At 39.6% G+C, this 25,749-nt stretch overlaps 1 protein-coding gene and 1 pseudogene across 3 annotated transcripts in view; one reads left to right on the top strand and one right to left on the bottom strand.

Moving 5' to 3' along the window:
• Positions 1 to 25,749, top strand: part of PPARGC1A (PPARG coactivator 1 alpha) — a 638,991-nt gene that overhangs the window by 71,985 nt on the left and 541,257 nt on the right. The window lies entirely within an intron of this gene.
• On the bottom strand, positions 18,673 to 18,814 carry LOC113926153 (annotated as a pseudogene).

The following is a 25,749-nucleotide window of genomic DNA, read 5'->3' as shown; positions in this document are numbered from 1 at the left end:
ACTAAATTAGGAATGGTAATTAATTTAACCAGTTTTACATTAAAAACTAATTTTTGCTTGTATCTTTTGTATCCTTTGTCAGGGTGCAACCCTGTGGTCTGCTGATCTTTAAAAGAATATACAGTATACCTACCTCAGAGTCCATCAAAAGCAATTTACTATTCACTTGTTAAATATATGGGACAGTTGGTCTTGCTACAGCAATACAATTATTCTGGAAAAGAATTTTCAATGATGAAAATGAAAAAAAGCTAAAATAGTCATAATTTACTGCTCTGGAGTGCCGGGCAGCAGTTTTCTGCCTCGATCTGTATTCTAATAAGTCTTTTAAATGAAGAGATTTATGAGATTATTTTAATTTTGATGTCTTTTTAATGCTTCATGCATTTTAAATACAACCTTTTAATAGTTTTTGAGATTGAAGAATTTAATTTTGTTTTATACTGCAGAAATAAATGTATTCTCAGGAGACCACACCATTATTGTAGTTCTTTCTTTCTTTTTTAAAATCAGCGTATCTACTACGTACAGCTCAATTGCCAACCAGAACCGACAAAGTCTTTCTTCGGCTGGGGAGCCAGCAAATTAGAAGGGAAGTGTTTATCGCTGTATTACAATTTAGCTGGTGCTAATAGAATTTTTGTGGGTTTAGATGTGTATTTACCCCCAGTGGGGAAAAAGATTTCCTGATGATGACCCAACTTTGTTTGGATGAGTAGTCGGAGATGTATGTGAACTGAGTGTATACGGAACACAGGGCTTGTCAATGAGGTGTGGCCAAGTCAAGGTCAAATTTTAGAGAGGTCATTGGTGTGTATGTGACTATAAATTGGTTTCAACATTTAACATCACTGACAATATTTGCCCAGAAACTTATTTTTAGAAAAGTAATAACAGTCTGATGCCATTAATTTTTTAAGGTATTGGAGAAGTTATTGAGATGGATTAAGAATTAGTTCCCGCCCATAAAAGCCTTCCAATCACAATAGATATGGGCATGTGATCTTCCTAATAATATTTTACTTTTACCTTTACTTTTTAGGCAAGGAATAATATAAAGCTAAGGAAAGCCATTATAGCCAAAAGACTTGGAGTCCTCAAAACAGGTCTATTAAAATGCAAATATAAGGAATACCTCTAAAGAGAAACTTTTCTCTGATATTTTAAGGCAAAATTAATTCTATCCCTAAATTGCTTTAGACAACTTTGCAAGTGTTAATTGGAGTTATTAGAGGGTCATGACACTTAGATCGCCATACTATGTCAGAGAGGTTTGAAAGGCAGACAATTCCTGAATGTATATACTGACTTAGAAAGGTGAGATAGCCAATAAAAAGTCACTGAAGATACTGTCCCAATGTTTAATAACACGGGAAATGCTCTTGATATAAACTGCATATATAGTCTCCCAATGAAGAGAGGGAGCAGTTTTGGCATGACGTAAAAAAAAGTTATAATATCAACTGCAAGAAGTCGGAAATAAAATGTGAATAAATGGATGGGTGATATGCATGTCATGCATACATAAGACATTATTATACCACCAAGAGTATTTATTTTAAAGTTGTGGAATGTAGGATGATTTTTTTTTCACTTTCTTTTTCACAGTTGTTCACAATAAACCTATGTTTTTAGATAGTACCAAAAACTAATAAAAATACATCTGAGTTGGGTAAAGTCACATGTAAAAGGAGCCAGAACTTACCATATAAATTGCTAAAAATCCAACCTTCTTGTTGCAAGCCTAGTTGTTTTCAAGCGGCGAACTTCTCTTAATTTGTGTTTGGGGAAAAACAGGGCTAACTTCCCGACTTGTGACTCTGATCTTAATTTGAAGCTGGAAACGTGGGCTGGGCTGAGGAATGATAATATTCTATGAACTTTTAGGATATTGCAGCTAAAATACAGTTTTTATAGTGCTGTTTTTTTTTGTTTGATTTTCCCATTCTCTCTTTCAGTCATTTTTCTGAAAAAATAAGTCACTTATGGCGCCTGGGTGGCTCAGCCAGTTAAGCATCCAACTCTTGATTTCAGCTCAGGTCATAATCTCAGGGGCATGACGATTGAGCCCCATATCAGGTCTGCATTGGGTGTGGAGCCTGCTTAAGATTCTCTCTCTCTCTTCCTCTGCCCACCCCCACCCCTGCTTTCACTCCCTCTAAAAAATAAATAAATAAATAAATAAAAGTTGCTTACAATTCCTGCTCTGATTAATGATTTTACTATAGCATTTAAAACTGCAAGCCCGTCTAAATTGCTTTGTCAACAAAAGGCAGGCCATAAACCCTCAACTAGTTTTGCCCCCCTTGGATCATGTTGGGAGGGCTGACCCTTGTTTATACCCCCTCCTCTCATCTGCAGATTTAGAATGAAACCTACCTCAGCTCTTAATGAACATGCCTATTTGTGGGCAGTCCTGGCAATTGCATTGTTCTGGATCTCAGTTCCTTGAGCCATCTCATGGGTCTGAGACTGGTCCGAGAGTGTTGTGATGAAATCAAAAGAGTTAATGCATGGAAATGATGGAGTGCATATGAAGGTTTACTAATACTACCATTGCCTTTATTTCTATCATCATTATTAACAGTAATAAATGCAGGCTCCTTTAAGGCCAGATCTCTGATGCTTCGGTGTAATCCTTGCAACATCTAGTAATTATAACAGTTAACATTATCTGTGTGCTTATTATGTTCCAGGCATATCCCTAAGGACTCTACATACATTAATCTCAATATTCAGAAGACTTCATGAGATAAAAGCTACAATCATCCTCATTTTGCAAATGAGGAACTAGTAACACAGAGCATTCTTGGAACTCACTGAGGATCTCCAAGCTAATAATGTTGGAGCTCCACTTCAAACCCTTCTGACTCTGGAGCTGCTCTTCTAACAGATGACAGGCCTTTGAAGTTGTAAGCCAAGTAAATAATTGTTAGAAGAAGCATTATTATAGGTGGTAAGAGGCTCAGTGCTCATGGAAATGTCAGGAAATGGCCTTTGTTGATCTAAATCACTTAAAGTTGAACAAGGCTTGTTATCAGCAGGCTGACCCAACTCTACCTTAGTGTTGTTATTTGAACGTATTCAAAATTTTACTGAAAATACTAAAAACATAAAATTACGGTTATTGAAAATAGTCTTCAACTAAAAATGCAGAGAAATTTGGTAACTTTAGGACTTCATTAACAGTCTACTTATGCTGGGATCTTCTGCCATCTTTATTTCTTTGTTTTCAGTAAAATTGGTAAAAAATATGTATTTTTCAATATTTATAGACACTGACTATAGAGATAACAGAGTATTTGTCAGTATCATTAAATGAGTCATACTTGCAAATAGATAACTCCATTTAAGTTTGTATTGGTGCTAGGCAGGGCTTTGGAGTCTACAAATGAGTCAGTCTGCAAATAATACACAAACATGTCAAGATACATTTTCAGATTCTTTTTTTTCCTAACTTAGGACTCTTTTCTTGCCACTGATTTTGATCTCTAGTTACTTTTCCCCCTTCTTCCTTTCCTCCTTTTCTTCCTCTCTCTCTCTCCTCCTCTCTCCCTCCCTTTTAACTTCTGAAAGTTCTATAAGAACGGTGGCTCAGTTGATTGAGTGTCCAACTCTTGATTTTGGCTCAGGTCATGGGTTGTGAGATCAAGCCTCGCTCTGGCTCCATGCTCAGTGTGGAGTCTGCTTGGGATTCTCTCTCTCCCTCTCCCTCTGCCCCTCCACCCTATGCACGCTCTCTCTCTCTCTCAAATAAATAAAGCAATCTTAAAAAACCCAGAATTTTTGATTTGCACACATAATTTCTAATATATGATTGTTGTCAAAGTGAACAAATAATTTTATTCAGCTTTGTTTCGCACAATTAATGACTATATATTATTCCATTAAGCAGATGTCCATAATTTATATAGTTTTCTTCCCAGTGTTAAATTTTTAGGTTGTTTCATATTTTAGCTTCCCTAGATATGATTCTAGTGAACACGTCTGTATATACAGCATTTTTCTTCTATCATATCATCCAATAAATTCTAAGAGTAGAATTATTGGGTGAGAAATAATGAATCTTTTTATGGATCTTACACACAGAATGAATTTGATATTTCTAGGTGAATCAAAGGAAAGAATGGTACAGACTTTTCACTCCAGTATTGGCTTAAGTTCTTAGTACTAAATTAAATAGCCCAATAAGAACCACAACAAAAATAAAGTTTCTTAAATTTCTATTGAAACATGTTCAATTAGTTTACGGTACACAAATGGATTTTTATCTAATCACCTCAAGTCTATTTAATGTTGAAAGAGTTACTCAGTTAATTTAAAACATCTTGGCCATTCAGTAGATAATTTAGCCAAAAAGTAATTTATTCCAGGTTCCGAATTATTTATAGCTATCGATTGTGTTCATTATATTAGCCAACTCTTTCAATTACCTGAATAACATAAAAATTTAAGACTTTGGGAATGGAATCTCAGGATTTTTTTCACACTGACAAAAGATCTTGCAAATGTGAATTTTGACTGAATAACGTTGACGTTTTAAGAACAAACATTTTGGACGTGTGTTGTCATATCTTTGTTTTGTGGCTACATGATTATATTTTTATTAGTTAAAAAAAGGTGACTTCACTTCCCTGGTAATCATTACTGTGATTGTAACTAGTTATCCATTAATAAACCATCAGTGTGCTTCCCTAGCCCTGTGTTGATCGTTGACTTTGGCATTCCCTTTCTTCTTCAGTTTATAGTGAAGTTTGTGGAAAGAGTTGCTATATTTATTCTTTCCTTAAATCTGAGTTATTTTTCAATTTGTTGTAAGCTTCTGTCCATAACACCCACTGAAACTTCTCCAGCAATGGTCAAATGAGGATTTTTATTATCAAACCTAAATGATGCATTTTGACCTTTTCTTATTTGACCTCCATTTGACCTTTCACAATTTTGATCATTCCATTCTTGAAAATCTCTTCTCATTGGCTTCTGTGATCTGATCTCTCTGACCGTGTCATATTGTCATTTTGCTGGCTTTGCATGTCTGCCCCAAATGTTGATATTTCCCCAATTTATAGGCTCCTCACCATGCCCAATCTTCTAGGGTGGTTCCATTTGTTCCTAATTTAATAAGCGTCGAGTTATTTGCTAAAGCACTCTCAAGTGTCATCCTTGATCCTTCACCTATGACTTGCATACTGATCCATGCAGCCTACTGTTTTTTTTAAGATTTTATTTATTTATTTATTTATTTATTTATTTATTGTGTATGTATGTATTTATTTATTTGAGAGAGAGAGAGAGAGAGTGAGCACAAAGTGTGGGAAGGGAAGGGGCAGAGGGAGAGAAAGAGTGAGAGAAGGAGGAGAATCTCAGACAGATTCTGTGCTGAGCATGGAGACCTACTCGGGGCTTGATTTTATGACCCTGAGATCATGACCTGAGCAGAAACTAACAGCTGGGGGTTTAACTGACGGAGCTACCCAGGTGCCCCTGGTTTTTTTTTTTTTTTTAATTGAGGTATGGTTTTTAAAAATTGAAGTGTAGTTAATCTATTGTTTATTCTTATCTGGATATCCAGAGTCATCTTTAATTCTACATGTCCAAAATCAAATTCACTGATTTTTTTGCCCAGATCCACTTCATTTAGGTGGTGGTACCACTGTCCACCAGTCATTCCATCTAGAAACCAGGGAATTATCTTAGACACTTTTTCTCATTCACTCATATCCAACTGGTCACTAAGCTATGCTTGTTTTATTTGTTAACTATCTCTGGAAATCCTTCTTTCCTTTTTGTTTCCTTCTAGAGATAAACTTTTCAGAATCACCCACCTGGTATTTCTGAATCTAGTCTTGCCTTTCTTTAGTCCTTCGCTTGCTGTAGCTAGTGATCTAAATAACTCATCCCTTCTTATTGCTTTCTTAATCTAATACCTTTCCACATCCCTCTCCCCAGCAGGCTCTACTCATCACGTATAAAGATTGAAGTCGGATCCTTTTCGACAGTACTCAAGGTCCGTGAGCTGGCCTGTGCCATCCTCCTCACCATCTTCTGTGATTCCTGGCCATACTCTTTGCCCCACTGAAGCTCATCATTTTTCTTATTTTTTCCATATGTCTCATGGTTCTGTGCCTTTGCGTATGCTCTGTTTAGACTGCTCTCTTTGTTATTATTGAATACCTGCTTACCTTGCAAGGCCTGCTTCAAGGTTCTCTTCCATCTATTCTGAACTTCTATCTTGGACTACTCCCGTGGTACTCTGAGTTCTCTAGTCTGAAAGAGATTATCGCACTGACTGCTGGTTTTCTGGTTTTTTTTTTTTTTTTTTTTTAATGTCTCCAACAGAGTGTGAGTTCTTGAGCAAGGATTATGGTTTTGTTTTCCTTTAAATAACATTTATGTCCCATGATTTAAAAAATATGTATTTTACTGTCAAGAATTTAAATAATAAAGAAAGTCCAAAGAAGGAAATACAATCACAATACTCCCACCACTCATATTTTTTTTACCCACTTTGCTTGTATACTTATATATAATTATTTCTTTTATTTATACTTATTTATTTATATATTTATTTATACTTATATGTAATTGGCATGATGGGATACAGATCACCTTTTGAACTTTAAAAACACAAACACCGTATTGTGGAAAATTTCCCATGTTTTAAAATATTCTTCAAGGGGCACCTGGGTGGCTCAGTTGATAGTCTGCCTTCAGCTCAGGTCATGATCCAGGGGTCCTGGGATCGAGCCCTGTGGAAGGCTCCCTGCTCAGTGGAGGGTCTGCCTCTTCCTCTCCCTCTGTCCTTCCCCATTGCTTATTTATTTGACAGAGAGAGAGAGAGAGAGAGAGAGAGAGAGCACAACAGGGGGAGCGGCAGGGAGAGGGAGAAGCAGACTCCCTGCTGAGCAGAGAGCCCAATGTGGGACTCGATCCCAGGACCTTGAGATAATGACCTGAGCCAAAGGCAGACACTTAACCAACTGAGCCACCCAGGCACCAAATAAATAAAATCTTAAAAAAAACCCAATTTTATAAAAAAAATAAAATGTTCTTCAAAAGCATAATTTTTTTAATGGCTACATTATATTGGACAGTATTATATCATATAGACATACCATAACTTATTTAACTATTCCCTATGATGCATGTTTAATGCTTTTTCAATTTTATTATGATAAAGCTCTGTTCGATATCCCTTCTTATTGATATTTAAGAGATTTCATGAAATGGAAAAAGGGGACAAAGTAGATCTATCATAACACAAGTCTAATTTCCTCAGACTTTACAAATTCAGTCAAAGAGAGATTTTTATGAATAGTAACAACTGGCTGGTATAGTAAAAGCTCTGTTTACCCCCTTTGGACAGTTTTGTTAACAGTATTGATAATTAAGCATGTTTTAAAAGATGTAACTTTTGATGAAGATTAACCTTTGTTGAGAGTGAATGTGGCTAAGAGAACCTCAGCTTTCCCTTTTCTGATTTTGCAGTAATATAGCTTTTTATGTAACTAGTTCATATTTGTGAAGCACTTTGAGGATGAAAGCTATTATGTAAGGGCAAAATCACTTCATAAAAATGTTACATATAAAATACGAAAATCCATAGACAGACTTTAAGATTTTCAAAGTAACATCAACTCTTTCATGTAATCACTTATAACCACCATTTTTAGACTAGTAATCCAGGATTCATTTATTGATTATTCTTGGAGTATTTTAGTGTTATCCGTTACAGTGAAATTGTTTTTATACTCAAAGGCAGTGGTTAGGAATGACGTTATTCTTTTTAACCATGGCTATTGAAGTTGTAGCACAATTTATAAATAGGTGAGGATAAATAAAAATTGGCTACAAATATAAATCTTTTTTTCTGTCATCCAACATCGCAACCACACAGATTGGTATTTTAAAGAAATAGATTTCATCATGTGTTGTTTAGGTTTTAAAGTTGTAGCAATTGTAAATTACAGATCATCTGATTTTTGTAGCATATTTAAAGAATGAGTGTACAGACTGTGTGAGTAATGGACTTGGGGAGTTGGCCAGGTGTTAAAATAAGGATTTTCCCTGTGTGTCTCTAAACAATATTTCACCTGAACAATGAGTCATGCCTAAACTACAGGTGTCCTGTTGTTAGCATTTGACCCTTTTTTTTCCACACAAGGGTTTTCATTTAAAAATATTTCCTTTGATGTTTCTCTGGATCTCCTCTACCCCTTTCTACACGTGTATTACTAAAATGAAGTATTACTTCTGTGCCCTGAGACAGAAGCTACGTAGTTTCAGTGATAGCTTCTGATGATGGTAGCACTCTTCACACAGATACATCTGAACTGACTCCCAAGTATCCACAAGACCATCCTATAATACATGATCTCTTTGGCCAGAATTGAAATTCAAGTATGATAAAGTTAAGGACAGGAGCCCAGAATTGTATTACAGCAAGGAACCAAGAATCAAGCTAACTTTGGCTACAACTGGCCTTACATGGTTCAAGTCCAGTAGTTTTGCTTTTGCTTTTATAACTTTTTGCTGGTGTTGATGTATTTTTAGGCAATATAACTTCAATTTTGGGAAGTGAAAACAAATGAAATATTTTCTATTTTTTTTTTTTTAACTCTTAGTTCTGACTTGGTCCTTTCCCCAGCTCCTCCTTCCTACCTCTCCCTTCATCCCCACCCGTACCCCAGCATGGGCCTAGTTGGTTTCTAGGAGAATTTAAGCCCAGGCATATGTGAAGTGTGAGAAAATTAATGTTGTTCTAGAAATCTTTTTTTTTTTTTTTTTGGTTTCTGACCTTTTTGTGCACTTGAAATTGCATTTAATATTTCATTACTACAGGTCTTTCCATTTAATTTCCTGGACTTTTTTCCACTTGAAAAAAAATCTACAAATTTGGTTTTGCACTACAGAATTATGGAATCTAATAATTCTCCAGCCTATGACAGTTCAGTAACTGGTGCCCTCCAGCATTTTTATTGCACACAATTTTATTGCTAAAAGGTTAGGCAATTTGACCATTTTTTTTTAGACTTATCCATCAAACATTGTTCAGAGAGAACTAAAATGCGCAATTTAAAATGTAACCAACAATTTAGTCATTTCTTTGAAAGGGGTATCCTTGGGTTCATTATGGAAAGAACCCCCAGCCTAGAAACAGCACGGGTGGGTTCGTGAGCATGGAAAGATGGGTAAGGGTCTAGCATAGGTATGTCTAGTACTTTATGCAACCAACCATGCAATAGCAGAGATAATGAAAAAGTATTTCCCTAATAGTCTTCCCCTTTTAGTCACCCATAAATATTTCTAGAACATTGACATTTAGTCAAATGGTGAATTCTTTCATCCTGACATGACAAGGAAAGATCAGTAAGCTAGTTAGGAAAACTCTCTTGCAATCCATTTGATTTTCCAAATGGCTTAAAAATGATCGAGAGAACTATAAGATTGGAATGTCATAAAATTTCTAACTTTTCTGGTGATGGGGAAACAGAAAGATGCTTTGTACCATTGGGCACATCCTTTTGTCTCCCTGAGGATTGGCCCCTATCCATGGAGCTGATTGGGCACATCCTGAACGTGACAAGCCTTCACGGTTTGCTGACTGCTCCTGCAATCCTTCCTCGCCTCAAGCACTGAAGTGCCTGAGTGCCATTTGCTTTATAGGACAGGTAGTAAATACCCGATTGCTTTCGGAGTTAACTGGTTTGATGGAGGGCTCATTGCTTTTGGAGTTAACTGGTTTCATAGAGGGCTCTCTAATGGAAAGTTTATATGCTTCTGAGTGCTAAGTGCATTAAGGAACTATGTATCACACTTAAAATTCCTTAGTGAAGTCGATGACAATACTTAATAATGATAATTTTCCAAAGGAAAGTAGTATGTATGAGCTGTTAGGTATTACTTATTGTGTGAATGGAAAGCCCTTAAAGAGAAGAAAGGTAAAATGTGCAGTTTTCTTTTGGGTGTAACATCTCCTATTTTGCACAATCTACATAAAAGTTTTTTCTGACAGTGTTTCTCTTAATATCACCAGTAGCCATTGGCTTTGCCAGTTGTGGTGGGCCTGGTCTGCCTCTCCTCCTTGCCTCTGGGCCCCTTATCTGTCCATGACTATGATAGATCCCACTTAGGACCTTGGAGTTTGCCCCCCGCTTTTTTTTGGTATGGAACATTCTTCCTTTTCTCTTAATGTGGTTGCTTCCAACCTATTCTTCCATCTCAAACTAAATACCTTCCTTCAGAAAAGGCTTTCCTGCAACCCTGTCTAAAGTAGGCTTTCTTTATTTGTCTCTATCTCAACACCCTTTTTAGTCCATGATAGCTCTGATCTCAGTTTTTAATGATTTTCTGTAATTATTTCCCCAGCTACCATAATGTAAGCCCTATAAGGGCAAAGACTTTACCTTGTGATTTGCACATCCTTACTCTTCCGGCAGCAGCTAGCATAGAGTAGGTGTTCAGTGAATGTTTATTGAATGAATGGATACATGAATGATCAACTTAAGCACAATTCCTGCTTTAACTAGTTGATGTGACATTTCTTTTTTAACTGGCTTTTTGGTCTATCCTGTAGGCAACTTCCAAAGACGCTGACTGATTTTGATAAAACTTGGTAGACGGCTCAGTGTAAGTCCCATCTCGAATTGGATTTATAACTCAGTCTGTCATCTTGAATCCAAATGGTGGCAGATAAAACTTGACAAATGAGACCTGGAGCAGATTTTAGTACAGTTTGGTACATGGGTTGACGTACCATTTAATTGAAATGTGTGGAGTCTGAATTTCGTGAATCTTTGATCCTAACTTTAACCTACCCCCACTTTATTTTCCTTAATGATACTGCTTTCTTCAAAACCTAGCATTTGTGGCTAGATTAAAAGTGTCTTGGGAGGTGAAAATCTGCAAGGAATTTTAATGGTGGAATATTTTGTTGTTTTTTCTAAAAGTCCCTCTAACCTGACCGGGCTGATGGTAGACACAGGATTCTTCATGACTTCTGGCAGCCAGGCCATGTGGGAAGGCCTCTAAAGATAGAGTTTTAGGGCGGGGTTGTTCTCTGATTTTCTCTCTACCAGCAGGTGAGGAGTGGATACAGATAGAAGAGAAGAAATTCTGATTTGGGGTTAGTAAAAATGGAACCTTGCCCACGTGGAAAATCTGTCCCTCCCCAAGGATGTGAACCGTCATAGTTTTGCTACAGGAAACATTTTGAATGTTGTAGGAAAATTTTAACTCTGAGATCTGGAATCACCTCTTAGAAATCCATGACACTCTGTATGAGTTTGCATGTATTTTTAGACTGGAAAAATACTGACAAGCGCTGTTTTGCAAAATAGAAGCCCCTCCTTGGTTTTGTTTTGGTTTCTGTATGCCTGGGCTCAAGGCTGGGTTCCCTTGCTCCAGAATTTGCCTCGGTGTTCCTCAGTGTTTATTTGTGTTTGCTATCCCATAGCAATTCCCAGGTTCCAAAACACGAGAAAAGCCAGTGTCAACACTGCAAGCAAAAAAGGTTAAAATATGGACTGCAGACTTATTTGCTATTTGCAGTGGCAAATTCTGACCCAGTCTCCTAGAAAACATGGTCTCATGGATGGTTAACCCACCAAATTTTCATCTGGGCTCTTCTTAAAAACATAGCTCTCTTTCTCTGGTATCTTGACCTTGTGTCCTCCCCCACCCCCACCACGTGCCTCTCTACTCCTTGTCCCCCTCCCCTTATTGAGACGCTTGTATGACATGCTTCACTTACTCCTTCCACTTTTTTTTTCCTGATCACAAAAGACATTCATATTCATTATAGGTTTGTAATCTATAAACATGTATATCAAAGGGACTGGGAATGCCCCGCAAGTTTACAACTGAGAGACAAACCAGATTAACATTTTAGCATGCTTCCTGCTGGTCTTTTTCCTATGCCTATGTACGCATGGCTAGGGTACAGCTAATTTTTCATAGCAATCTTATCTACAGCAGTGCTGAACATTTTCCTTGCTGCTTATTCTCAGTGGTCTGAGACATTCGTTTCATGGCCCTGCCAAAGCTGGAAAGGGCAAATATCTTTTATTTTTCTCATCTTTTCCCTCTTCCATCTGTTGCAGACAGCTCTTTGCCTGAGTATGACTAGACTTCACTGTTTCCTCATTAGGTTCCTTTGACCGTTTGCCTCTCTCTTCCTGCGCTTTTGGCTGCAGGAGTCCAGGACTGGCCTACTTATCTCGTGGCCTGCAGTTCTGTTAGCTCCCACTTGTAGCTTCTCCTTTCCAGGGCATAGAACTGTATTGTATTTCTGCTTCTCTGCTGCTGACGGGAGGGAAGTCACTGGTGCTCATGGCGGGGAGATAGAGCTTTGAAGCTCTACGCGTCTCTCTGGCTGGCGTTGATCTGCTCAGCCAAAGACTGCTCTTGGGGTTCTAGAAATTCAGACTGGCCTTCCTCCAGCTCTTTTCTCGGTAAGCACAGAACCCCCTGGAGCCTCTACATTGTAGAATGGGAGTGGTAATTAACATTTATTCAGCACTTACATATAATGTACTTTAAGTACATTCACTCCTCATGGTGATCCGTGAAATAGGTGTTATCCCCATTTTGGATGTGTCCCCATTGTATCCCCATTAAGAGTCTTGCCCCAGCCACCACCCAAGGATTCAAAACCAGGTCTACATAGCTACACAACCTGTGCTTTTCACCAAACTACAAAGTGCCCTTTGGTAGAAGAATAAACTTCTTTGGTGTAGGAAGTTGTCCGGATAAGGCTAAGAACTGCAACTGTAGCAAAGACAAAAGTGTTTACTGATAAAGCCTGGGTAGAAAAAATGGAAATAAGAGAAGGCCTCCAGCCCCTAAGTGAGGTTCAGAGACTTCAAGTGTTAGAAGCAGACAAGCTCTTAGAGATAATAGATGCCGGGGATCCTCAAACTTGGCTGCATACTAGAACTACCTGGTAAGGTTTAAAACTATGAATGCCTGGCACGTGCTAACCTATTAAAGAATTTCTAGGTGTGGGGTCTGACCTGGTCATGTTTATAAAGGAGATTCGGTTTTAACATGGAGCCAGCTTTGAGAACCCCCGATTTAGGCCAACCCCCTTATCTGGCACATACGTAAACTCAAAGCCAGCAAGTTAAGTGGCCTGCTCAAAGTCACGGAGTTGGTTGGGAAAGACTGGGAAGGAGATTGTAGTCCTTTGTGTAGCTGCTGCCTCAGCATGAGTGGAATGAGTCTGGAGCTCTTATTCAAACTTGTATTCAAACTTGATCAAATCTGAAACGCACATGCTTCCCCCAAATTCTGGAGCCCAAGGGAGAGCTGTATCTATGTCAGGTGTCAGTTCCATGAGCAGCACCCCCCAGTTTCCAAAGAGAGGAAACCCTATGGTAAAATGAACCCATACGACCCGTCTCCCACGCTCACTGTATGGAAGGTGCAGGCTCCCGTGTTCACACCTGACTTCACCAGTTGGCCCCCCATTCCCACCTTTTCCCTTTCCTCATAGACTTTTGGAATTTGTTTTTCCAGAGGTGTTCTGTCTCCTCTCCTTTGGGGAAGGCAGTGAGTGGGGGGTGAAGGACAGTGCAGGTAAGGGTAGATACTTCCACTCATCACTTCCACTCATCCCTCTTCAAGTCCATAAGCAACTTGACTCTTCTGGAGGAAGTGTGTTAGAGACAGGAAGGGTTGTAAGTTTTGGAGGCAGAATGAGGTTCTTTCTGACAGATTAAAGGTGGTTTGTAAGGGTCACGTGGAGTACAGCATAATTTACATAATGGAGATGAGAGAAGGCAAGAAGAAAGGGATGAGAGAGAGCAGGGTGGGTGTCCTGTGGGTCTTGTGTCTGCTACCCAGTGATCTGTGCAGTGAATCGGGGCATATGCTTCTCCTTTGTGGCTGGCCCTGGGCCACAGTGAGGGCCAATCTGAATGAAGCCCGAGTGCCTTTGACTGGAGTCAAGTCATCAAGGGACAAGGTTATCAAGGGGCAAGGGTATCACTATTGAAGAATGAGATTCCAGCTTCCTACTATGACTGTCCTAGTAACAGGGCTTCTCAAATGAAAGTCATCCATCTACTATAGTTTTGGGGGTGTCATGTCTAACTATGTCTCTCTATATAAATGTATCAATGTGTTTTGTCCTATCTATATACTGTCACTGTCATTTACTACCCATTTCTCATATATCTGTCTGTGAGGCCAGATCACGAAAGTGCGAATTTGTAACCATTTTTGATCTAAGAAAAAGGACCTGTGGTTTCATCTGGTTCGACTATATATATTTATCTCACTTTTTTTAGGTCCAGAAATTTATTCATAGAAGAAATGTATGTATGTATTTATGTATCACTTGGTATAAATAGAAGGATACCTAAAAAAAGTTAAAAGAACTCTAAAAAGTTAATAGATATGGCCAGACACTGTTGCTTGCCTAAGGCTTTGAGCCTGAAACCTCTTTTTCTTTTGTTAAAGGGATATTGGTCCATCACTGGTCGTGATGGGCTAAGGGGGGTAGTAAAGATTTGTTACCTCCAAGCCCCACTTTGTCTTTGGTGGAATCACAGTGATCGAAAACAGTATCGAAGAGGAGGTAGCACGTTATTTAATGCTGAGCTTGCCCACCTGACATCATCCACTTGCTGCTGGTGGAGTTATCAGACACAATGGGGGACAGGGAATCAAAGGACATGACTGTGCTTCACTAAGTCCCTGCAAATTCGGTGGGTGGGTGGGTGGGCATGGAAGTTTTGGCTGCCTTTCTCCATTGTGATTGAGTTGAATGTGTTGACGGGGCCCTTGTGCCTTCTTGAATAATTATGCAACAGCAAATATGCCGAAATTCTTCTTGCTGCATTTATAGCTACAGCTTTGCAGGGTGTGAAAAAAGCATGGCGTGCTACCAGTTATGATGTTTTTAAAAAGTGAATGAATTTGATGTTTTTGATTTCTTTCTCTGTGTGACCCTGAGCCATTTTCCTGTCCCCTCTGAGCTTCCTCATGGATCCGGGGACTGTGCCACTTCTCTTGCCTTATAAGAAGGACAAATAAGATAGTGATCGGGAAGTGCATTCAGGATGTAAGGTATTGCTATTATTCTAATTCGAATTAATTTACTTGTGGCTTCCACGTCACTGAGAATACTCCCCCGCTTCTTACCCTTATCTGTGAAAATGGACTGTGAGAGTGGTAACGCTTCCTTTATCCCTGATCTCAGAGTTTGAACATGAGGTGGGAAGCTATTAGGTTTTAGCTCAGTTTAAAAAAAAATAATTCTGATGGCTTTCCATGTGAGTGTAAAACTGATAGGCGTGTTCATTTAAAACATTTACAGAGCAGAAAGATGCAAAAAGGAGGAAATAATGATTCCCCATGTTCTCACCACACCCTCTGGTCTTATTTCTCTGTTACTGTTGATATCACTTTACATATGTCTTTAAATTCAGTGGCTTCAGGAAGATATAACTGGCTTGCCCAGACTCCAGGCCTCTTCTGAAATGGTGCTTGTCAGAGCCAGCTGGGGCACCAGCGGGGGTCCAAGATCTGGCAGAGGGAGGACCAGGGATAAAGCCTTGTCTCCGTTCCGTTGTCAGGAGAGCCTGAGTTGTCTTCTCATTTCATACGAGAGACTGAAACTTTTTCCAAAGAAACTGAGTTAACAGACCTTAAGAAAATTGACATCTTCTGACACTGTTCCCTGTTTCTTGCGCATCTCCTGGTGGCTATGCCTCATTCTGGCTTTTGTTCCAGGCAAAGTTCTGCCTTTCGTGCCTGGTAGGTTTCAATGACCTCCCTTTAGCAGAATGCTCGAGGAATTAATTAAAATACTAACCAGTTTATTGTACAGCTTGTTGGGAACGGGACACTCGGAGGTCGTTTTCACATGTCATGTGGTATAGATTATAGGCTACAAATGTATAGAGTCATATATTGGTATTTTAAAAGCCCTTGATCAGAGGATTTGCCTTAAAATTACTAAGTTCTGTCTTGAAGAGAGAAACCCCCAAATTAGGTTCCATTATTGTTGGAATCTTGGTTACTCAGCTTCAGATAAGAGTATGGGAAAAAGAAAACTAGAAATGGTGTTGGGAGAAAGGGGAGAAAAGTTTTTTTTTTTTAATGTTCTAAATTTGCATGCAGGTTCCCATGACTACAAAATATCTTTTTCACTTATTGAAAGTATCTCTTAACCTTCTGCGGCTGACCTGTCCAGAGCTGCATTTCGGGAATGCTATCCTAAAATTGTACAGTACTTCAGAATTGCCCCTTTAACAGATGGCTGAGTCTGAGTTGGAGTCGTCCAATTTTTATGCAAATGTAGTTGAGAACTCCCTTCTTATTGCGGCTCTAGCTCACATTTGACCCAGCTGGTTAAGACGATTCACGTCTGACATCTTCACATACAGCAAAGCATTTAGGTTTCTGTGACTTGAAAGTGAATTAGAAATATCTCAGTCATTTTGGCAAGTTGTGCAAAGGTATTTTTAGGAAACCTTACTTATATGATTTTGCTGTCTTTTGCTTTGTCTCTTCTCCACGTAGCAACCAAAGGTGAGTGTACAAGAAGTATGGCATTTTGGAAAGCAAAGATATTTGTGTCCCTTGAATAAAAGGTTGAAGTTCCTAGCCATACTCCCAGAAGAGCCGGAATATGATTACCGTGATTGTCCCTGTTTATTGGAGCGTTTTAGAGTTTCTGGTCATGCTGGGTTGTTCCAAAGCACCACCTACCTCTTCAAGCACAAAAGGAGCCTGCAAGTGGCCAGATTGGCCTTTTTATTTTTCCTACAGAGGCAAAGAAACAACAAAACCCTCATCAAGGCAGTATAGATATTAATACATGTCTACTCAATAGGAATGTTTATAGAAATTAACTTCTACTTTGAAGCAAGCAAGAGAGAAGTCCTTTTTCTAGACATTTTAAGAGACCTCTGCTGTCTCTCTACTGTTTCCTCTAAATAACTTATTATTGCCTTAATCTGGAATTACTCTTTTCTTTCATAATTGAAGCCCCTGGAGTTGTTTGCGATTAGGCATGGCTTTGCTGACCAGGTTCCCGACATATTTGCTCATTGTAAGGCGCATTTCATTTAGAATTTCCTAGCATGTGAACCTGCTCTACTTAAGCTTTTCAATAAGTACCTTTTAAGTTAAGGTGGCTGTAGAGGATCAGAACTTACTCTGTGTCTGTTCTTTCAACCTGATTCTGAACTAAACAGCTTGATTCTTGTGACTAATTTGGCCCAAGTATGGCTGGTCAGTTTATGTTTCCCTGAGGATGAAGATTTGGGGCTACCCTAGGCCCTTGTGATTTTCCTGAGGGCCTCCCTTTCTTCCTTGGGTACCCACTTTTCCCTCCACAGAGTGGCCATTGACCCTTGGGCTCCTACCATTGATTACCAACCATTAACCCAAATGCTTCTCTTGACAGCAATTGCCTTCCAAGGAACTAAAGGCACATTTCAACAATTTTATCCATTATGACCTATTTTGAACATACACACCAGAAGAGAGCTGGAGGCTAAAAACATACAGCCTTGTGGTTTCTCCACAAGTGTGCACATCAAATAATGATCCTTCAGGCACTTATTTCTCCCCTCCTAAAATGTTCCTGGATGGAATCCCAGCATAGTTGTCATCTTGTGAGCATGATCGGAGTTGGAAGGTAGCAGAACAGGGAGGAAAATACTTATTTTTATTTCAGAGAACAAAACGTCCTACCCATGGCTGGTATCAGTGGAATTCTCCCGTGAACGACCTCTAAGAAGGGCCTGCTAAGTTAGGTTTTGCTGGTTCCTAATTCATCACAATGGGGTGTTGACTGAAAATAGCATAAGAATTTAGGTCTTGGGGAAGTCAGAGTAGACTGCCTTGAACCAAGGTCAAGTCTTTTGAGTAGCATCCGTTCAGGTAGGCATGGCCTTTGCACTTCCAAAACATTTAATGCTGCTAGTTTAATTGGTATGAGTTTCGTGTCACCCACTTCTGAAACAGGAGAAAAGTATTTGCTGTTGGTGGTAGTGTGAGGAGACTTAAAATAGAAGATCAAGGCAGTAAAAACACCAAATGAATTCCTTTTTTTTTTTAAGCTAGATCACCAATAGTTGAATTAAATATAGTTGAAAGTCATCAATCAATCCTTTCCGGAATAAAGAGGCTTCAGGTAAATATCAGCTCTCACATAAATTGTACAGAGTCAATAAAAATTTCAATAAACATGACATTATTTCTTTTCTCATTAAAAATTTAAGGAGTTAATAGTACATAAACTATAAATTCTCTTCAATGAATGAAACTGAATAAAAGATGTGCAAAGGCTATTTTGGCTGGCTTTATTTAGGAAGGAGAGGCTGGTGATTTGGCTTAAATGCCAAGGAATCATGGTTTTGACTTAATCTTTTGATGGGGTGCATTTCAACTCTCGGGTAGCTGATTTCTGACCAATGACTCTTTCAGGCTGGTTCAAGCCCAGAGGTTTTCATCTGGGAGATCATAGAGTCAGGAAATGTTCAGATCCTTTCTCTCTCTTACTGCCTCTCCCTCCCAAGTTGATGATTATGAGAGAAGCCAAAATTGGAAAAGTGTAGCATACCAAGTGATCTGGCTGTTCTGAATTTTTCACTGTATATTCTCTAATTTTGAACCTGTCAAGTATTATCTGTCAATCTTCTGCGTATAGCTTGTTAAGATTACAGAGTCGTGAGTGTGCATAGGAGTCTGACTAAATCCTGTGATTAGCAACAAAATTTATAAGAAAAAAATTAAAGCATACATTAAAAAAAATCTATTGCTACACTTGATCTTAGCCAAAAGGCTGAGAAGCGATAAAAGAAAAAAAAAAAAAACTATTGCTAATAAAGACCTCGATGTTTACTTATGAAAAATACTAAGTGATCGGTGGGGGGAGGGGAGGGAAGGTGTTTTGGAGAACCTAGCACCACTGGCATTTATCTGATGTACATTTAATAATATAATAACAATGCTGCTGCTCTCGTGATGCTTAAGAACAAGAGGGATTATTAGATTTGTGCCTGGAAGGTAAAATTACTGCAAAGGATTGCTTTGGGAAATATACAAGATACAGGAAATGAAATGAAATAAAATAAATACAGGGCAGATGACTGGTTTCTCTGCATTTCTGGGTAGATTTAATTAATTGCTAATATAGCACTGAGCCATGAATTACTCAATCACTGCTATTGTTTCAATTTTGGAAGTTTCCTCTTAAAGACAGATTCATTAGAGAAGAAGAAAATGTCACTGGGCAGGGACTAAGTTTATGATTTTGAATGTTAACTTTTTACAGTCAGCTGTAGAATACTGAGAAATCTTGTGAAGATACTTTTAAATAATTTGGAAGATTTTTTCCTCTTTATTTTTGGGGGGAGGCTTTATCATCTCTTATAAGTCCCATTGAAATCTGAAATAAATCAATGAACTTTTCATTGATTTGGTGCCCTCTCTGCATAAGTTTGTGATTGCAGGCATTTGAGGATCAGCAGGTTGTGATGAAAAGGGCCAGAATTTTCTACTCAGATCTGGTTCGAATCCTAGATTTAGCATTTGTCAGAAGTGACCCTGGGCAAGCTAAGTAATTTCTCTGAGCCTTGGTCTTCTGTTATGTATAGGCATATTGTGAAGATGAGTAATCATTTATTCATCTGTTATTGTTGAATACTGACAGTATACCACGCACTGTACCAAATGCTCTAGATATAGCCTGATGATCGTAATTGCAACTAATATTGACCGAGAGCTTATGAGGTTTTGGCTATTGCTCTAATCACTTCATACACATTATGGAATTCAGTCCTCATAGCCAACCTATAATATATCTATAATACATAGAAGTCATATGGTACATATGTAATATATATATACACATCGATATATACATATATCCTGTCTTTATACATATACGTATGTATAATTACATAATAGGAGTGGAATAATTTGCTTTCCAGAAAGACCAATTTCCTCATTAGAGGCCAGTTTAAAATTCATCTTCGGTTTCTTTCTTTTCTTAATATTCTCAGGAAGAAAGTCTTAAATTTTACTAACGTGAACAATTAGAGAAGAAAAAAACCCAGAATGTGAGAACATGGTGTCATGAGCATGGAGGAGAAGCCCAAGACCTTTACCTCTTGCAGAGTAGTTGGAGGGTGGGAGCCTTGAGGCAACCCACCTCCCGGGAAGGAACAATGACTGGCATAGATGGCCCAAGTGCTTGCAACTTGACATGTAGCATTTTGTGTCTGAACATCACTTCTGCTGAGGGTACTGCCATTTGAAATGTCATGCAAACCGAAGTTTGCTATGTGTTAATTCATAGAGAAAAGGGACGGTGTAATTGCCCACAGGAAATCCCTTCATAGGGTTTGAATGTTTCTGTTATAAATAAGCCTCAAGCACCTTAACTGGAAACACTTTACCTTCATCGGAACGGCCTGCTTCTCTTTCCAGTCCTGAAAGCTAGGAATGATGGATCATACACGGTTGATATTTGCAAGCCGTTTATGTTGCGGCGGCTGTTAAAAGAGGTGGACTTATTCCGGTGATCTTGGGCATCGAAAGCTTAATCTCATAAGAAAATCTTTAGCCAAGTCAGGTTTTTAATCGCTGTGTTAGTCATCCTACTGATTACATAAGGAACACTGTAGGAGCATTTCAAATGCCATCAGCTCTTGGCAGTGGAATGACAACGAGGATGAAGTATTAAAAACTAGGTACCCATCAAGACAGACTTGGAGCGAAGGCCTCCAACTCCCCGCTCCTGAATATGCCTGTACATTAATTCTGCTCCTTTCTAAGAGAACTCACTGGAAGAAAAGCATAATTTGAATTAATTATTTGCACATATGGTGTGTTCCTGATGTCAGCAAATGCTACATTAAGGACAGACATGCTGGGCACCCATTAAATAATCAAGTAAATATTTGTATTGTTTATGATAAACTGGTTCCTTTTGTGGGTATTTTCTGTGTCTCTGTTAATATTCATTTAGGAGGCTGACTTTGTTGGTTGGGGTTTCATACCAGGCTTAAATCTGACAAAGAGCGTTGTTTAAATTCCAAATCCGACCAAGAAACCTCACGCCCACTGTGTTTTTTGGAGCTAAGTGAATATTTAGTAACACTTTAATATAATAGCCAGATCATTATTTTATATTACTGAACTGAATGCTATGTTAATAACATTAATCACATGGACTCCTTGTTCTAGCCTGAATGTTATAAGTACTTCTATATGATTTCCACTATAATTCAGTGGTAATTAGTGATACAATTACTTCAAGCTTGCACCAAATGTTTATATTGAACCAACATGAATGTTAGGTCTCAACATGTACATGAGCCCAGCCTGTGAATAAAAGGTTGGGGCCCAGATAAGTCAACCCGATTTTTCTTTGGCACAATATGCTGTCTAACTGGAACGTATGCAAGGTTTATAAATGCCCTGAGTGCGTGAGGGAGATTGACTTTTCACCTTGTTCGCCGAAGGTCACACTGTCAGAGGGAAACACATAAAGAAATCCTCTCTGGGTACATTTACCTGAAAAGAATCTGGTGTCTGAGGAACCTGCAAGTAAGACAGGGACAGAAAACGGCAGGTTGAAGAGGTGCCTTAGGATCTGTACGTGGCAGTTGTCTGACTAAATTCCTCATGATGGTTGGGACCTTTGGAATAAGGTTCTTAGAATGATTCTTCTTCAGTGAACTTCAGGACATCTTGATTTTTTTTTTTCAGGCTCGATATTTCAAAAGGGACTCTGTATACGCTCTCAGATGTCTCTTTTTGTCTCATAAAAGGAGGGTCATCATGCCCTTGGCATCTTCCTACTTAAATCCAAGCGTGGAGGCGAGGCACAGTGCTTTATCAGGTCCTGGGTTTAAACGGTGCCTGACCATGTCAGCCCACAGAGACGGGTATACCTGTTTGAAAGAACAGACCTGGGGCCCCTGGGTGGCTCAGTTGGTTGAGCGACTGCCTTTGGCTCAGGTCATGATCCTGGAGTCCCGGGATCGAGTCCCGCATCGGGGTCCCTGCTCGGCAGGGAGTCTGCTTCTCTCTCTGACCCTCTTCCCTCTTGTGGTCTCTCTCAAATAAATAAATAAAATCTTTAAAAAAAAATATTGTGAATGAACAGACCTTCACACAACTTCTAGACAGTTCTTGGCAAGTTACAAGCAGGGATCTCGTTCCTTTTCTAAAAGTGAGGAGAATGGGCCGATGTATACTTTTATTTACTTTAGGGCAACGTGGCTTGTAATTGGCTGTTTCTTGACTGTAGCATTCAATTTGTGGAGGAAAAACCTAATCCTGTTATCTCCCCCTGAATTCTGCTTTAAAAAACAAGCAAAGCCTTGAAGTGAATTTACTTCTGTAATTTCACAGGCAGATCTCTGATCTCTTAAATTAATTAAATAATTCATTCATTCCTTCATTCATCCATCGCTTGTCCAAGAAAATTTACTGATTGCCTGCTGGGTCCAGGAATTGTGCTTGATGCTGGATTTGGCACTGGAACCTGGAAACTCTCTTTTGGGGCAATGAAATGAGATAGTGAGAGATATAGATGAAAAAAAAGGAAGACAGTCACAGCGAGTATCTGCAGTGAGTGAGCTTTGGAAAAGGCAGGCACTAGGGAACGGAGACCCATGACTTAAGAGTCTCTTCAGAATAGGACACCAGCGACAGGCATGTGAAGCGTATCCTGGATAAATTGCCACACTGAAGGAATATGAGTTTTGCACAGGACTTGGTCTTGCTCTTCTTAAAGTAATGTTGTTTATTATGACAGAAAAACTCCCTCAGAATGTCAGGATGGGCTGAAGTCCAGTCTGTCCTTTGGTCTTTCTTCCCCATATAGGAAACCTTTCTGGACAATGCATCTGTGTTTGAGGGGATTTCTTGCTTTCAGGAAAGGAACATGTTTTATGCTCCTCTTGCCCGAAATCTGCCCCTTTCCCCTTGCTGCCTTCTTGACTTTCTAGATGCCAGAAAGTGGTTTCTTTAGCTGATCTTGCAGTCCTTCCTCGCTCAACAGCAGAGCATGGACATTGTCATGTGGGGTAGGAATGCTGCTTCTTTCTTTGTGTTGGGGTCCTGAGGATACATTTCTCTAGCCTTTACCTGGGTGTCTCGCTTTTCAAAATAACTCTAGATTTATCTCTTTGATATTTGTAAGCTCTAAAGCTAAAATAGAGGCATCCCAACAGTAGATTATCAAACTCAGGTTGTTACATCTACAGCCTATCTGTAGAAAAAGATAGTGGGAGAGGGAGAAAGGCAGAGACGGAGAGATGGAGAGACAGAAACAGACACACACATACCATACATGCAGAGGATGAATTAATCTCCTTTGGGGGAAAGCTCATGAAATTCTTGCTAATACTGGTTGTGAAAAGGAAAAAGTCTCCATTTCAGGCTGTGCTGGTTCTATTGCTGTAGGAACTCAGCAGTTCAGTTCTCAGAGGTAAACCAGGGAGTTTTAGGTCCTCAAAGAATCCCTGATGTATTTAATATGTGCTCTTTTCCCGTTTGTCACTTTTTTTTTCTTTTTCTGTGTGTCATTTTAATCAGATCCTATCTCTCCCTACCCCCCGGAAAGCCTTTTGGGATCTGGCCTCTGCTCCGTCTCTTGCTCGTCTTCGACTGCCTCTCCGACTCCTTCCCTTCCCTGCCCTTCTGTAGCTGCCACAGTTCTTGTGTTCCAGCCACACCAGCCATGAGCAAGTGCCCGCCGGCATATTACCAGCTCTCAGCCCCCTGCATTTCCTGTTCTCATCCGCCAAGAGCTAATTCAAGGGACACTGCCTTTGTGAAGCTTTTCCATTTTTTTGAATTCCTACCATGCACTAGACACTGCACACTAGACAGTCCTGGTCTGTATTTAAGCTGTATGTGATGTAGATCTATATATTCATAGCTGAGATAGCCGACGCGCTGTATAAGCATCGTCTTGTCCCAGGGGATAGATGCTATTATTATTATTCCCCTTTTAAAAATGAAAGGAAAAACTGAACTCTAGGATAAAATTAGGCAGTGCCCCTTCCACACCACAGCAGCTGTGTAGACGCTCTCTCCAGTGCTTCCTTGCTTCCACAGATGTACCGAAGGTCTTTGATGATCCGGGGACTATTCTAGTACAGTTTGCCTCGCAAACAGTGGTGCTGAAACACCATGGCCCTGTTCCTGGGAATCTCTGATTCTAGGGAGGGAGACAGATAACATGCAAGCACATATATAATATGCCAGGCGGAGAGGGTACCGAGCGCAGAATGAGGACCGGAGAGTGAGGGACATACAAACACACTGATGCCGATGGGAGGTCAGTGTGGCCGGAGCAGAGTGAGGGATGGACAGAGGCCAGGGATGAGTTCAGAGAGGGAGGTCAGAGCCACCCAGGAAGGGCTTCCAAGCTATGGTATGGAGTTTGGATTTTATTCTGGATCATAAGATGTTTGAGGAAGGAGTGGAGTAATTTGATCTATGTTTTCAAAAAGACATCCCAGGAGTTGTGTGGAGAACGGTCTGTGGCTGGCTAAGCGTGGCAACAGGGAGACCAGTGAGGGGTAAAGTTGATGGTGGCTTGAATGAGCAGTGGCTGCATGGGTGGGGAGAAGTTGTCAGATTCGAGGTGTATCTGAATGTTGAGTTAGTGACATTTCCTGATGGATTAAATGGGAGCTCTAAGAGTAAAAAAGTGAACTGGTCCCATCAATGGGGAGAGTGGGTTTGCCTTCCATTCATATGGGAGGTAAGGGTTTTTTTCAGGGGTGTGTTCCTTTCTTGGGGCTATTGTAACAAATTTTACCACAAACTGAGATCGCTTAAAACAACAGGAATGTCTTGGTTCACAATTCTGGAGACTTAAAGTTTAAAATTCAGGTGTTAGCAAAGCTATCTTTCTTTGAAGGCTCTAGGGAGAGATCCTTCCTTGCTTCTTCTAGCTTCTAGAGGTTGCAATCCTTGGCATTCCTTGGCTTACAGACATGTCATTCCAATGTCTGCCTCTGGTCATATGGCATTCTCTCTGTTTCTGTCTGATTTTCTTCTTCTTGTAAGGATGGTGGTCATTGGGTGGGGACCACCCTCATCCAATATGACTTCATCTTAACTCGATTATGTCTGCAAAGACCTTATTTCCAAGTAAGGTCATGTGCCCAGGTCCTGGGATTTAGGACTTTAATATACCATTTTGGAGGACACAATTCAACCCACAATGGTGGATCAAGACTTTGGTTTTAGTCAGGTTAAGTTTAAGATGCTGTTTGATATCTAGAGAGAGATAGTGTGTGGGCCATTGGACACAGGGGCTTGGAGTTAGGGCTGATCTGGGCTGGAGGTACAAAGTGGGGGTGGCATCTGCATAGAGATAGTAGTTAAAGCTACAAGATCGGGTGGGCTCTCTGGAGAAGAGTGTATGTTCTGAAGAGATGAAGTGTAAGACTGCGTCTGGAACGTTCCAATGTTTAGAGGCCAGGAGACAGGGAGGCGAGGATCTGGATGCAGCTTATTGGGTTGTGCCTGTCTTTCTTACAAGCTCTGAACTCCTGGAGAGCAGCAACCATTGTTATATTTCCAGCTCCCATCACTGGCTCTGACACAGAGAGGCTCTCCATAAATGTTTGCTAAATAAATAGACAGTGACATTTATCTCTTTTTTTTAAGTTTATTTATTTTTTTTAGTAATTTCTATACCCAACGTGGGGCTAGACTCACGACCCCTAGATCAAGAGTTGTGTGTTCTTCTGACTG

Source organism: Zalophus californianus, chromosome 2 (genome assembly GCF_009762305.2).
Source record: "Zalophus californianus isolate mZalCal1 chromosome 2, mZalCal1.pri.v2, whole genome shotgun sequence".
NCBI classification, from domain to species: Eukaryota; Metazoa; Chordata; class Mammalia; order Carnivora; family Otariidae; genus Zalophus; species Zalophus californianus.
The sequence above is the reverse complement of the archived record's forward strand: the minus strand, read 5'-3'. Positions and strand labels throughout refer to the sequence as shown.